The sequence below is a fragment of the Panulirus ornatus genome, chromosome 58 (genome assembly GCF_036320965.1).
Source record: "Panulirus ornatus isolate Po-2019 chromosome 58, ASM3632096v1, whole genome shotgun sequence".
Classification (NCBI taxonomy): Eukaryota; Metazoa; Arthropoda; class Malacostraca; order Decapoda; family Palinuridae; genus Panulirus; species Panulirus ornatus.
Genome location: NC_092281.1, coordinates 21520829 through 21537218, shown reverse-complemented (window position 1 = coordinate 21537218; position 16390 = coordinate 21520829).

The following is a 16390-nucleotide window of genomic DNA, read 5'->3' as shown; positions in this document are numbered from 1 at the left end:
CTCTGTTCCTTCTTTTGGAAAATTAAAAAAACGAGATGGGAGGATATATATATATATATATATATATATATATATATATATATATATATATTTTTTTTTTTTTTTTTTTTTTTTTATACTTTGTCGCTGTCTCCCGCGTTTGCGAGGTAGCGCAAGGAAACAGACGAAAGAAATGGCCCAACCCCCCCCATACACACGTACATACACACGTCCACACACACAAATATACATACCTACACAGCTTTCCATGGTTTACCCCGGACGCTTCACATGCCTTGATTCAATCCACTGACAGCACGTCAACCCCTGTATACCACATCGCTCCAATTCACTCTATTCCTTGCCCTCCTTTCACCCTCCTGCATGTTCAGGCCCCGATCACACAAAATCTTTTTCACTCCATCTTTCCACCTCCAATTTGGTCTCCCTCTTCTCCTCGTTCCCTCCACCTCCGACACATATATCCTCTTGGTCAATCTTTCCTCACTCATTCTCTCCATGTGCCCAAACCATTTTAAAACACCCTCTTCTGCTCTCTCAACCACGCTCTTTTTATTTCCACACATCTCTCTTACCCTTACGTTACTTACTCGATCAAACCACCTCACACCACACATTATCCTCAAACATCTCATTTCCAGCACATCCATCCTCCTGCGCACAACTCTATCCATAGCCCACGCCTCGCAACCATACAACATTGTTGGAACTACTATTCCTTCAAACATACCCATTTTTGCTTTCCGGGATAATGTTCTCGACTTCCACACATTTTTCAAGGCTCCCAAAATTTTCGCCCCCTCCCCCACCCTATGATCCACTTCCGCTTCCATGGTTCCATCCGCTGACAGATCCACTCCCAGATATCTAAAACACTTCACTTCCTCCAGTTTTTCACCATACAAACTCACCTCCCAATTGACTTGACCCTCAACCCTACTGTACCTAATAACCTTGCTCTTATTCACATTTACTCTTAACTTTCTTCTTCCACACACTTTACCAAACTCAGTCACCAGCTTCTGCAGTTTCTCACATGAATCCGCCACCAGCGCTGTATCATCAGCGAACAACAACTGACTCACTTCCCAAGCTCTCTCATCCCCAACAGACTTCATACTTGCCCCTCTTTCCAAGACTCTTGCATTTACCTCCCTAACAACCCCATCCATAAACAAATTAAACAACCATGGAGACATCACACACCCCTGCCGCAAACCTACATTCACTGAGAACCAATCACTTTCCTCTCTTCCTACACGTACACATGCCTTACATCCTCGATAAAAACTTTTCACTGCTTCTAACAACTTGCCTCCCACACCATATATTCTTAATACCTTCCACAGAGCATCTCTATCAACTCTATCATATGCCTTCTCCAGATCCATAAATGCTACATACAAATCCATTTGCTTTTCTAAGTATTTCTCACATACGATCTTCAAAGCAAACACCTGATCCACACATCCTCTACCACTTCTGAAACCACACTGCTCTTCCCCAATCTGATGCTCTGTACATGCCTTCACCCTCTCAATCAATACCCTCCCATATAATTTACCAGGAATACTCAACAAACTTATACCTCTGTAATTTGAGCACTCACTCTTATCCCCTTTGCCTTTGTACAATGGCACTATGCACGCATTCCGCCAATCCTCAGGCACCTCACCATGAGTCATACATACATTAAATAACCTTACCAACCAGTCAACAATACAGTCACCCCCTTTTTTAATAAATTCCACAGCAATACCATCCAAACCTGCTGCCTTGCCGGCTTTCATCTTCCGCAAAGCTTTTACTACCTCTTCTCTGTTTACCAAATCATTTTCCCTAACCCTCTCACTTTGCACACCACCTCGACCCAAACACCCTATATCTGCCACTCTGTCATCAGACACATTCAACAAACCTTCAAAATACTCATTCCATCTCCTTCTCACATCACCACTACTTGTTATCACCTCCCCATTTACGCCCTTCACTGAAGTTCCCATTTGCTCCCTTGTCTTACGCACCCTATTTACCTCCTTCCAGAACATCTTTTTATTCTCCCTAAAATTTAATGATAGTCTCTCACCCCAACTCTCATTTGCCCTTTTTTTCACCTCTTGCACCTTTCTCTTGACCTCCTGTCTCTTTCTTTTATACTTCTCCCACTCAATTGCATCTTTTCCCTGCAAAAATCGTCCAAATGCCTCTCTCTTCTCTTTCACCAACACTCTTACTTCTTCATCCCACCACTCACTACCCTTTCTAAACAGCCCACCTCCCACTCTTCTCATGCCACAAGCATCTTTTGCGCAATCCATCACTGATTCCCTAAATACATCCCATTCCTCCCCCACTCCCCTTACTTCCATTGTTCTCACCTTTTTCCATTCTGTACACAGTCTCTCCTGATACTTCTTCACACAGGTCTCCTTCCCAAGCTCACTTACTCTCACCACCTTCTTCACCCCAACATTCACTCTTCTTTTCTTTACATATATATATATATATGTATATATATATATATATATATATATATATATATATATATATATATATATATATATATATATATATATATATATATATATATATGAGATCACAGGAGAGAATGAATTCTTTGCGTGGCAGGCCGGTACACTAACCGTTGCTCTCTGTGGCCTTAACCCAGAAATGGTTCAGATAAGCAAGTTCATTGTCCATTCTGCCATTAGCAACACACACACATATGAAACTCCAGGTTAATGGGAGTCATGTGAGGCGATATTCAGTAGCAGTAAAGAAATAGATAACTAGTTCAGAAAATGAGCTCTCTCTAATTGATTCATTTCGACATCATAGCACTGCGAAAGATAATTAGAAACTGGGAGATGATCACATTTTCATTATCATAACATGTAGTTTCAGGTTTTCATTGGAGGTCACTTGGTGAGTCTTTTCTCTGCATTTATCACCAGTCAGATGTCCTGTTCGTGTGTGAACAGATGCTTTTCTCTAATTCATTGCCTTGTCGCTAGCTGCATCCAAACGATTTATTTGCAATTAAACCAGCAATTCTGATTAAAAAGATTATTTTTCCTTTTTCCATTCATCATAGTTTCACATTCACTGACCATACAGCAGGGAATGGCTGAGCTCTGGCGTCCCAGGTATGTACGTAAGATGCCACGGGAGCAAAAGTGGTGGCTGCAATTACATTGGGCAAGTGGTCGCTATACACAGATCAGTGTAGATTTGGAGGAAGTGAACTTGAGCGGTTAGGTTGTGTGTGTGTGTGTGTGTGTGTGTGTGTGTGTGTGTACGTGTGGTTTGAGTACACAGGTAGTCGCTTTAGCAATGTCTTACTCTTTCTGAAAGATGAAATTGGATCTTATATGTTTTAGTAAGTTTTGTCTCCACTCCTGGGGATGGGTGAACAGCTGGGTTAACTGTGGACCGATTTCTGCAACCAGTGCATCGACCCTGGGCGACCCGTAAATGCGTCACGGTTCAGAAACGCTAACCACTGCACCACGGAGGTGTACCCTTTATATCTGCCATTTCTCCTGGTTCATTTTACGCCAGAAATTGAATTGAGCCTGATTACAGCTTCTTGTATTATGTTAATCATTATTCCTTCTCTCGCACCCTTTTCCCCTTTGGCTGGAACCTGGTCCGTCTTCTTCCGGTTCAAGATTTATTCATGGCGTACGTTGGTCGACTGTCTGTTTATTAATGCTCTGAACTCTGGTGCAAAGTCCCTGCTGTGTTGATTCGTCAACCTCCACGTCTTGGGCTTTATCTAAGACTCGATTTTTGCCAACATACACTGAGCCTGACCAGTCCCCAACTTTTCATATTTTGTTTTATTCAAATCTGCCATCTTTCAAAATCATAAACTTTCGTGATTGTTTTGTCTTTAGTGAAGTATATCATTTCATCAATAGCTCGCTTGGTAATTCTCCATCTATGTTTCAGTGTCTCCAGGTCTCTCTGTCCCGTTGCATCAGTCAGTCCTCCCTGTTGCGCCTCAGCGGGTCCTGGACTGGCTCATCTCCCGCGCCAGCTGTATAACCAGCCAGCCTTTGTCACGTGAGTGTTATTTATGGTAACTATTTATATGTATTGCTGGGAGAGATATTAGTACTCGACTCGCCTCGTCTCTTCATCATGCCTAATGTATGTATCATGTCTTATGTGCGTGCATTATGTTCGTGTATATAAGACCCATATATACGCCCTAGTATTCGTCACGTACCCAGTTATCGACTAAGCCCCGAGGGGAGGATAAACAGCTGGTTGGCTGTGGGGGTGATTGCCGCACCCAGGATTCTAACCCGAGTGGGCCCCGCACGTAGAAATGATTGATGGTGCCCACTACTCCACGGAAGCCTCTGTGTGTGTGTGTGTGTGTGTGTGTGTGTGTGTGTGTGTGTGTGTGTGGGTGTGTAACACACTCCCTCATATAAAACTTTTTCAATACATTTAATTCCTAAATACTATTTCCATACACCTTCATAAAACGTCAAAAAAGAGAAAATTGCTCACTTCATTCGTGGAAATTGAAATTTTGGGGTTTTCAGTCAGTGCATCTCCCGCGTCTCACCATTCCATGAGAGATGTCACTCCACCGTTGCGCGCTCACCAGGTGACGATGGTGAGAGGATGGTGATCGGTGAGTCAATGTGAAGTTGAGGTTGAATAGTGAGTCTGGTGAATACGATCCAATAGTTCCAAGTGTAGATATGAGTGATACAGTGATGAGTCCCACATGAGTGATAGGGAAAGAGGCTGTGGACGACCGAGCGTGACTTTGGTCGACGTGAGCGCAAGGCGATGGTGAAGGTGAGCACGACCGACGGGTGGAGGGGAAGGGAGGGAGGTGGTGGAGGGGGAGTGAGTACCACAAGCGACAGTGAGGAAAGAGAGGGGACTGCGGGCGGGGGGGCGGGCGCGGGCGCGGGCGGGCGAGCGAACGTAGGCATCACAGCTCAATTTTGGGAAGTGGACTTGTGGGAATAATATAATCTAAACTTGGGCAATTAGACGAGAACTGATTAACGTGTAGGTGATCAAGGTGATGGAACTGTGTGTGTGTGTGTGTGTGAGAGAGAGAGAGAGAGAGAGAGAGAGAGAGAGAGAGAGAGAGAGAGAGAGAGAGAGAGAGAGAGAGAGAGAGAGCTATCAATTCCCACCACGGGTAAAACGCCTGAGAATATTTCCCCCTGCCGGCTATGAGCACACACGTCCATAAATATGATTATTTACCAGTCCAATGATTCATTAGCGGTATGAATAGCGGTAGCTGTAAAGGAGGGAGAGTGGAGGAGGTCGAACTGGAAGGAGAGAGAGAGAGTGAGAGTGAGTGAGGGAGCGGTGGCAAGAGGGAGGCTGGAGTGGAGGAACCGGGGTGAGAGAGGCTGACTCTGCGATCTCTGGGGAGTGAGTGTGTGTGTGTGTGTGTGGGGATGTGGTTGGGGGGCTGGTGGGGGCTAGATGTGGAGGTGGGGGTGTGAGAGGAGGAGAAGGTTGGTGAATACCCTGCTGATGTTGGAGAGAGAGAGAGAGAGAGAGAGAGAGAGAGAGAGAGAGAGAGAGAGAGAGAGAGATGAGCCAACATGTGTGAGCGTTATCTTGCCCAGGCAGGTCAGGTCATGGGGCGACATACTTGGCACCAAACCAGAGACGATAAAACATCCACTTTCAAGTTCACCAAAGAGGAAAAAAAAAAAGAAAAAAAAGAAATATCCTTTGAATCTCTTTTCTTTTTTCGTCCCGACCAGACACACGGCTCAGCACACACACACACACACACACACACACACACACACACACACAGTAAGGCGCAACAAATTCATGTGGGTTTTATATACTTTGCTTTTAATGGGTCATTACTGTCTCGTTAGCCATATGAGCTCAAGTAATTACGAAACGGCCAAGTGCGTCAACAACGTATATATATATATATATATATATATATATATATATATATATATATATATATATATATATATATATATATACACACACACACACACATAACGGCATGAATTACCTCCGATATGCATTGGTAATCAAGAAGAAAAAAAATGTTAATGAATGTTTTAAGAGTATAATGCAGGCACTGACCGTACGAACTGTTGATGCCGGCTATCATTCTCTCTCTCTCTCTCTCTCTCTCTCTCTCTCTCTCTCTCTCTCTCTCTCTCTCTCTCTCTCTCACACACACACACACACACACACGTGATCAGTGTGGCTGAGGCTAGTGAGGCTGTCCGTGTGGACGTGTGCAGTGTTAGTGAAGTCGGTGATTTGGACCCACTTAAATGGTGCCATGACTCTCCTGTACCTGCCATGACTCTCCTGTACCTGCCATGACTCTCCTGTACCTGCCATGACTCTCCTGTACCTGCCATGACTCTCCTGTACCTGCCATGACTCTCCTGTACCTGCCATGACTCTCCTGTACCTGCCATGACTCTCCTGTACCTGCCATGACTCTCCTGTACCTGCCATGACTCTCCTGTACCTGCCATGACTCTCCTGTACCTGCCATGACTCTCCTGTACCTGCCATGACTCTCCTGTACCTGCCATGACTCTCCTGTACCTGCCATGACTCTCCTGTACCTGCCATGACTCTCCTGTACCTGCCATGACTCTCCTGTACCTGCCATGACTCTCCTGTACCTGCCATGACTCTCCTGTACCTGCCATGACTCTCCTGTACCTGCCATGACTCTCCTGTACCTGCCATGACTCTCCTGTACCTGCCATGACTCTCCTGTACCTGCCATGACTCTCCTGTACCTGCCATGACTCTCCTGTACCTGCCATGACTCTCCTGTACCTGCCATGACTCTCCTGTACCTGCCATGACTCTCCTGTACCTGCCATGACTCTCCTGTACCTGCCATGACTCTCCTGTACCTGCCATGACTCTCCTGTACCTGCCATGACTCTCCTGTACCTGCCATGACTCTCCTGTACCTGCCATGACTCTCCTGTACCTGCCATGACTCTCCTGTACCTGCCATGACTCTCCTGTACCTGCCATGACTCTCCTGTACCTGCCATGACTCTCCTGTACCTGCCATGACTCTCCTGTACCTGCCATGACTCTCCTGTACCTGCCATGACTCTCCTGTACCTGCCATGACTCTCCTGTACCTGCCATGACTCTCCTGTACCTGCCATGACTCTCCTGTACCTGCCATGACTCTCCTGTACCTGCCATGACTCTCCTGTACCTGCCATGACTCTCCTGTACCTGCCATGACTCTCCTGTACCTGCCATGACTCTCCTGTACCTGCCATGACTCTCCTGTACCTGCCATGACTCTCCTGTACCTGCCATGACTCTCCTGTACCTGCCATGACTCTCCTGTACCTGCCATGACTCTCCTGTACCTGCCATGACTCTCCTGTACCTGCCATGACTCTCCTGTACCTGCCATGACTCTCCTGTACCTGCCATGACTCTCCTGTACCTGCCATGACTCTCCTGTACCTGCCATGACTCTCCTGTACCTGCCATGACTCTCCTGTACCTGCCATGACTCTCCTGTACCTGCCATGACTCTCCTGTACCTGCCATGACTCTCCTGTACCTGCCATGACTCTCCTGTACCTGCCATGACTCTCCTGTACCTGCCATGACTCTCCTGTACCTGCCATGACTCTCCTGTACCTGCCATGACTCTCCTGTACCTGCCATGACTCTCCTGTACCTGCCATGACTCTCCTGTACCTGCCATGACTCTCCTGTACCTGCCATGACTCTCCTGTACCTGCCATGACTCTCCTGTACCTGCCATGACTCTCCTGTACCTGCCATGACTCTCCTGTACCTGCCATGACTCTCCTGTACCTGCCATGACTCTCCTGTACCTGCCATGACTCTCCTGTACCTGCCATGACTCTCCTGTACCTGCCATGACTCTCCTGTACCTGCCATGACTCTCCTGTACCTGCCATGACTCTCCTGTACCTGCCATGACTCTCCTGTACCTGCCATGACTCTCCTGTACCTGCCATGACTCTCCTGTACCTGCCATGACTCTCCTGTACCTGCCATGACTCTCCTGTACCTGCCATGACTCTCCTGTACCTGCCATGACTCTCCTGTACCTGCCATGACTCTCCTGTACCTGCCATGACTCTCCTGTACCTGCCATGACTCTCCTGTACCTGCCATGACTCTCCTGTACCTGCCATGACTCTCCTGTACCTGCCATGACTCTCCTGTACCTGCCATGACTCTCCTGTACCTGCCATGACTCTCCTGTACCTGCCATGACTCTCCTGTACCTGCCATGACTCTCCTGTACCTGCCATGACTCTCCTGTACCTGCCATGACTCTCCTGTACCTGCCATGACTCTCCTGTACCTGCCATGACTCTCCTGTACCTGCCATGACTCTCCTGTACCTGCCATGACTCTCCTGTACCTGCCATGACTCTCCTGTACCTGCCATGACTCTCCTGTACCTGCCATGACTCTCCTGTACCTGCCATGACTCTCCTGTACCTGCCATGACTCTCCTGTACCTGCCATGACTCTCCTGTACCTGCCATGACTCTCCTGTACCTGCCATGACTCTCCTGTACCTGCCATGACTCTCCTGTACCTGCCATGACTCTCCTGTACCTGCCATGACTCTCCTGTACCTGCCATGACTCTCCTGTACCTGCCATGACTCTCCTGTACCTGCCATGACTCTCCTGTACCTGCCATGACTCTCCTGTACCTGCCATGACTCTCCTGTACCTGCCATGACTCTCCTGTACCTGCCATGACTCTCCTGTACCTGCCATGACTCTCCTGTACCTGCCATGACTCTCCTGTACCTGCCATGACTCTCCTGTACCTGCCATGACTCTCCTGTACCTGCCATGACTCTCCTGTACCTGCCATGACTCTCCTGTACCTGCCATGACTCTCCTGTACCTGCCATGACTCTCCTGTACCTGCCATGACTCTCCTGTACCTGCCATGACTCTCCTGTACCTGCCATGACTCTCCTGTACCTGCCATGACTCTCCTGTACCTGCCATGACTCTCCTGTACCTGCCATGACTCTCCTGTACCTGCCATGACTCTCCTGTACCTGCCATGACTCTCCTGTACCTGCCATGACTCTCCTGTACCTGCCATGACTCTCCTGTACCTGCCATGACTCTCCTGTACCTGCCATGACTCTCCTGTACCTGCCATGACTCTCCTGTACCTGCCATGACTCTCCTGTACCTGCCATGACTTTCCTGTACCTGCCATGACTCTCCTGTACCTGCCATGACTCTCCTGTACCTGCCATGACTCTCCTGTACCTGCCATGACTCTCCTGTACCTCCCATGACTCTCCTGTACCTCTCATGACTCTTCTGTACCTTCCATGACTCTCCTGTACCTGCCATGACTCTCCTGTACCTCCCATGACTCTCCTGTACCTCTCATGACTCTTCTGTACCTTCCATGACTCTCCTGTACCTGCCATGACTCTCCTGTACCTCCCATGACTCTCCTGTACCTCTCATGACTCTTCTGTACCTTCCATGACTCTCCTGTACCTGCCATGACTCTCCTGTACCCCTCATGACTCTACTGTACCTCTCATGACTCTCCTGTAGACCTTCAGACTCACTTGTGCTTCTCTTGACTCTCTTGTGTCCTTCATGACTCTTCTGTTCTTGTCGCTCTCATGCACCTGCCATAACTCTCTGTTAACCTTCCTTAACTCTGCTGTGCCTCCCGTGAATCTTCTGGTCTCCGTGTAACTCGCCTGTAATTTCCACGACACTTCTGTCACTCTCGTAAATCTCCAGTGCCTCTAGTAACACTCGGGGTCTCTTCTCCTTACTCCCCAGTGCCTCTAGTAACACATCTCTTTCTCCCTTTACTCTGCAGTGCCTCTAGTAACACCTCTTTCTCCTCTTACTTCCCAGTGCCTCTAGTAACACCTCTTTCTCCCCTTACTTCCCAGTGCCTCTAGTAATACCTCTTTCTCTACTTACTTCCCAGTGCCTCTAGTAACACCTCTTTCTCCTCTTACTCCCTAGTGCCTCTAGTAACACCTCTTTCTCCTCTTACTCCCCAGTGCCTCTAGTAACACCTCTTTCTCCTCTTACTTCCCAGTGCCTCTGCCGACACTCCTGTCTTTCTCCTTACTCCACAGTGCCTCTAGTAACACACATCTTTCTCCCCTTACTCTCCAGTGCCTCTGTCAACACTCCTGTCTTTCCCCTTACTCTCCAGTGCCTCTAGTAACACTCGAGTCTCTCCTCTTACTCCCCAGTGCCTGTGGTAACACACCTCTTTCTCCCCTTACTCCCTAGCGCCTCTGCCAACACTCCTGTTTCTCTCCCCTTACTCCTCAGTGCCTCTGACAACACTCCAGTCTCTCTCCTTACTCCCCAGTGCCCCTGCCAACACTCCTGTCTCTCCTCACACGCTCTGTGCCTCCTAAGACTTTACCGAACCTCTCTTGATTCACCAATAATGCCTCATGACCCTCACGGCCCTCATGTGCCTCATACTGGGTATCAGTATTAGTCTTGATTTGCCTGCCTCTGAAAATGCTTGCTCTCTCTTCATCATTCAGCACATTCTTGTTTCCTCGGGGGTTTCTCTTGCCTTCTCTTCGTTCTTATCTTTATCTTTTGTTTTTTCATTCCTTTCGAACGCGCTCGTATCATCATCATCTCTTTTATTGTATTCTTTCACTATATTCTGCCGTGATTCTGTCGGTTGTGTGTGTGTGTGTGTCTATCTTTCTTGAGATCCTCCAGCGTTGCCAGTTTTACCATGCCTCGCCATCAGTGTTCCCAACTCCGCGTGTGGGGCATAATTAGCCACCAACACATCCGACACACTTTCCACAGTTTACTGTATAAACACAGGAGTTGGCGAGTTAAGTGCAGCTGACGACCAGGGAAGAGCAGGCAGGTAGAGAGAGAAAGGGAGAGGGCAGAAGAGAATGTGGGAAGACAGAGGGAGAGGGGAGGAGGGCGCGGAGAGAAATGAGAGGTGACAGAGGGAGAGGAAGAACGTATATGTATTTTTTCTTTATATACTTCAGCGCCCAAGTGGAAAGCACACACACACACACACACACACTCAGAGTTTGAAGTGTTCATCAGTAAGTCTGATGTCTGGGTGGTGTTTCTGGCCAGATCGATTGATAATTATCTGTTCCAGGTTCCCAGGCCAAAGTGCGTACACTCTGGTCCGTCAGCTGAGGTGCGTACACACAGATCCGTCGGCCAAGATGCGTACGCTTTAATCCGTAAGCCAGAATACGTACACAAAGAGCCTTACAATACTCTCTCTCTCTCTCTCTCTCTCTCTCTCTCTCTCTCTCTCTCTCTCTCTCTCTCTCTCTCTCTCTCTCTCTCTCTCTCTACCCCCCTCTCTTTTTCAGAGCAAATGTGGGAAAGGGTTATTAACATATACGTAATCTGATTATTCAGTGGAAAACAAAGAAAAAGGAAAGAAAGAACTGGTGCGAGTCAAACGTAGAGAGAGAGAGAGAGAGAGAGAGAGAGAGAGAGAGAGAGAGAGAGAGAGAGAGAGAGAGAGAGAGAGAGAGAGAATTATAAGTATTATAGGAATAAGAATGTAGTGATGTGACGCCAACATCACACCCGTTGTGGAACACTAAATCAACAGCATCCAACCAGGCCATTACATCGAACCAAAAACATCACGCCAGGTCTCAATAGCATCAGAAAAAAGCATCACTTCACAGGCCTTCAACATCACACAGAGCCCACAACTTCAAAGTAAGAGCGTCACACCAGACTAACAACATCATGCTGGGCCTGTAACATCACATTTGACCTTCAGTATCAGACTTATAACACAGCAACAAGCCTACAACATCACACTAGGCCAATAGCAACAGACGTAAAACATCATACCAATCCTACATCATCATCACTTGGCCTTCTACATGCGACCAGCAACATCACACCGGATGTACAGCATCATCCCAACATCACCACACCGAGCAGAAAACATCAGACAGAAGCATTACACCAGGACATCACCATGAGACCATCAGGTCAACAACCAACAGGACAATATACCACGCCAGCAACATCTGGTCATCAACACCAGCTTATGATCCAAAAGGGACAATATACCACACCAGCAATATCAACATCTTTCAAATAAAGGTTCCAATACCAGGCCGGAAGATCCAGGCCAATCAATACCAGGTCAACAGTATGAGGTTATAAGCCACCAGGGCAACAACACCAGGCCACACCGTGAACACCAGAGGGCCGGGCGGTGCGCCACCTGGTGGCTGGGGAGTGAGGTTCCTCCTCGGCCTCCGTCTCGCATCAAACACAGCACCAGTCAAAGCTATGGAAGGCTCGGGCCCAGCTAATGTACGACGGTTCCACTCGATATATCAGGCGCTCTGGTCCCCTCACACGACACACACACACACACACACACACACACACACACACACACACACCAAGTCCTATAAGGATAGAGCCATTCAAGGACGTTCGGAAATCCTTAAGACACCCAGTAGATGCAGTATAGGATTTCAACCAGGTATCGCCATCCCTCACGTGCCGATGGACGGAGAGAGAGAGAGAGAGAGAGAGAGAGAGAGAGAGAGAGAGAGAGAGAGAGAGAGAGAGAGAGAGAGAGAGAGAGAGAGAGTTAGACTTGGGGGCGGGGAGTAAGAAGGTGGACAGTGGAGCCCAAACCCCTCACTAACTCTCTGCGTGTGTAATGTAATCTATGGGAGCCTCCTTCAGTAGCTAATGCAGTTCTCCTCCACATCAAACGTGAGCTGAAAGTGAGCTTAATCAGAGAGCCATCGAGAGACTGGTTGGTTGGACAGCGTAAGGAGACTTAAGATCCGTAACTCCAACAGATTGGGAGAATATTTTGAAAGATGGTGCAGAACACCGCCATCAACAGACTGGTGTGACTACTCAAATTATTGCACAACCCCGTTATCAACAGAGGCGTTGAACAATTTAAGGGAGGCTGTAGATCTACCCCAATCAACAGACTGGTTGACCAGATTGAAGAAGGCTGCAGAACGCTTTCACCAACAGACGGAGTGAACAACTATAGATGGCTGTATACCTCCGTCTTTCTCCAGCGCTTTGGTGAAACACACACGACAGCACCACCAATCATCTCTCATGTTTAAGCCATCGTGTTGATCTCTCCATTACCCTCAGCTTCCTGGATGGGTCAGGTACACACATGCAGTTAGGTACACACAGTTCCCCGGTTCGCTCATACACACCCTCAACCCATATCCAGTCAGCTAAAGGGGACATGGACTCCTACTCGTATTTTAACACGTGATCGTTTCTTAATCTTAGTACAGCAAGTTGATTTTACTGGGGAGACTAAAATCCTCACTCACACCTCGTCCATCACACACACGAAAAGACGTCACTACATGCGATCTGAAATCCTTTCTCAGCACCTACATGAGAAACACCTGAAGCTGTATTGTGCACACTTTTCTCTCATATCATACTATCTATGACTATCACGTCCACGGCTTACCACTCTCTTCTGTTCTGTCATGCATTCGTTATCAGTCTATCATGCATGTGCCCCTCGTACTGCATGGATTGTCATACCATCTTAGAAGGTCAGGTTTACGGGTCTTACTTAATGATGTCATTACATATCTTGGTTCTGTTTTCTTTATCGATAAACTTCTACTCCAAAATACACAAGTGATCATCCCTTTTGGCTGGTTTTCTTTCTGATCCATCTGGTGGCCTTTAGGAAGGCGAAGGCAACATCAGTACCCTGAAGGGGATGAGGCAAGAAAGTTACAACGACAAATTTAAGGGTTTAAAATCAGCATCCAAAAACGCTAGCTAGATGGCTCTCTCTCTCTCTCTCTCTCTCTCTCTCTCTCTCTCTCTCTCTCTCTCTCTCTCTCTCTCTCTCTCTCTCTCTCTCTCTCCTGATGCGTGACGTCCCAAGAGGCACCGACACAGAACACGGCGGCAAGTGTCTCCGCCTCCGTGATTTGGAATAGTTACACCCCAAGTTCCCGCTATAAGCGTCATAGCAGGGTCGATTTTCAACCCGCCAAGAAGGTAACTTTCAGACGCCGAGAGAGGAGCCAAGAAAGCATGAATGCGAACATAACGTGGAGGGGAAATAACATTAGAAACTGGATGATATGTTGAGGAATGTCGGTGCCGCGGGCACTGCAGTAAAGTCCTCTGTGTGTGTGCCTTTCTTTGCCATTCATCTTTACGGGATTATTTCTGGGACTCTTGCCAGATGGGTCGATGTCTTATTTCTCGTTTTCTTCTTATAAACTTAGGCAGACGCACTATGTCCAATTTTCCTACTTAAAAAAACCCTAATCATGATGATCATTTGGGATGATTTTTGCCACAGTTTTAGGAAATGAATGAAAAAATTTACACATGAAGTAAATATTTGATCACAGCTGTCGCTCCAGTTTGGTTAGTTTCCAGGCAAGTAATCCGATTCGGGAATTTACAATACAATCTGGAAATACAGCTTTTAGTGACCATGAAAGTTATGCTTGGATACGAATGAATGTATATAAGATATTCACTTCTTTTATGGGAAATTCTGGGCTGGAAAGGTACGCAGGATATATATATATAAGATGGTATCAAAATCAGAAACCCACTTTCAGCGAGAGCATAACCTGGTATCAGGTTATAGAATAGATTTTTCTCTCTTGGAAATGCACAGAGTCTTGCCTGAAGTTTATTATAGTTTTCTCTCCTCAGTAAATAATTCTAATGCTATTCCATATCATTCCCAAAGGTCGCATATCTTCAGACTTAACCCAGCTGCGTCTGTGGGGGCGTTGGCTCTGTGACCCGCCTACAGACTAGTCCTCCACCTTTGTCTGTGGCTGGTGGATTGCCGTACACCTTCAGACAAGCTCGCCTTTGTCTGTGGATGGTTAGCTGTTACTTACCCTTTAGATTATAGCTCGTCTGTGGATGGTTGGCTGTTTCATACTCTCAGACAAGCCCCGCCTGTGTCTGTGGGTGTTGTAATGTCAACACAAGGTCATGAAACAGTCACATCGTCTCCTCGTGATCTGTGTGAGCACAGAGGGTCAGGTGCGCTACAGTGTCCCAAAACACCTTGTTGGAGACGGTCGACTTTGTTAGATGCAACTCACATATTAATCACGCACCTCGTTCATGATGGTCTGAAGCCTCTTGGGCTACTGGTTTGATCAAGTACGATGCATTACATCCGTGTTGTATGAAGGTTTCCGTCGTGACGTCTGGTGTCTAGGATTGAGGAAGCTGTGGAACTTGAAATGTGTCAAAATTTCCGTAGATTTGGAGGAGCTGAATTACATTTGAGTGGTGGCAGACGTCCAGTCTCTGGATATCTCTGTTATAGTGACTAAACGGAGAGAACAATCAAGGATTTAACTATCTCATTAATATCTTTTCTTCATCGTTCTTAGATAATACTAGTCAGTATCTTATCTTTTCTTAACTTTCATTCCGTTGAAAGCTGACAATTATAGATATCTTGATCTCTTCCCGTCTATACATTGCATAAATGTCATCATCTGTTAGCAGTGGGACTGGATCTGGAGTAGGATTTGTCTTCAGTGGTAAGTATAGATGCAGGAGACGCACTAGATACAGCCTTACCACCACCACTACTTCATCATGAGCTAACTCGCCAGTATCGTGAGTAAGGGTTACAATTGCCTAAAAGCAATGTCTCGCTTTGCTTTTATATAGAAGTCTTTAGCGATTTTAGCGCTTCTATTTCAGCAGTCTATGCTTCATATCATCTTTGGCGAATGATTTATTTTGTTCTTCCAAGTAAATTTGTATATTTTTTTTTCATGCAAGTTGGTCATTACTTTCGATGAGTTTCATATGAGTTATTTACTTTTACAGAAGGTAGTTCTTCATATGCGTATTCCCCCAAATGCGTATTCCACCATATGCGTATTCCACCAGATGCGTATTCCACCGTGTGCGTACTCCACCTTAGTTCTGGAAACATTTCTGTCTGCTTCTCATTCGGAAGCGTATTACCTCGTCTGCTGCTGCTGTTTTTATAGGCCTTACACAACCTGTCTCCAACCAACGTTTATATCATTTTCAACTGGGATGTGGAAGGGGTTATGTACCAATCTAACAGCTTTTTTCCAATTTTTTTTTCAAACGAATATTTTCTGGTTTTGGCAAGAATGGAGTCGATATGAGCCACTACATCAACAGGATTAAGGTTAACCTCGACTAATTCAAAGGGCTATGACCGCTTCCATCTGTTCCTCCTCCGTCAACGTACGTACATCCAGCATGTACCCTGGAACTGCATTCCCACATGGAAATCTCTGTTTTGAATATGTAACCAAGATTCAGAGATGCCAATTATATCATAACTT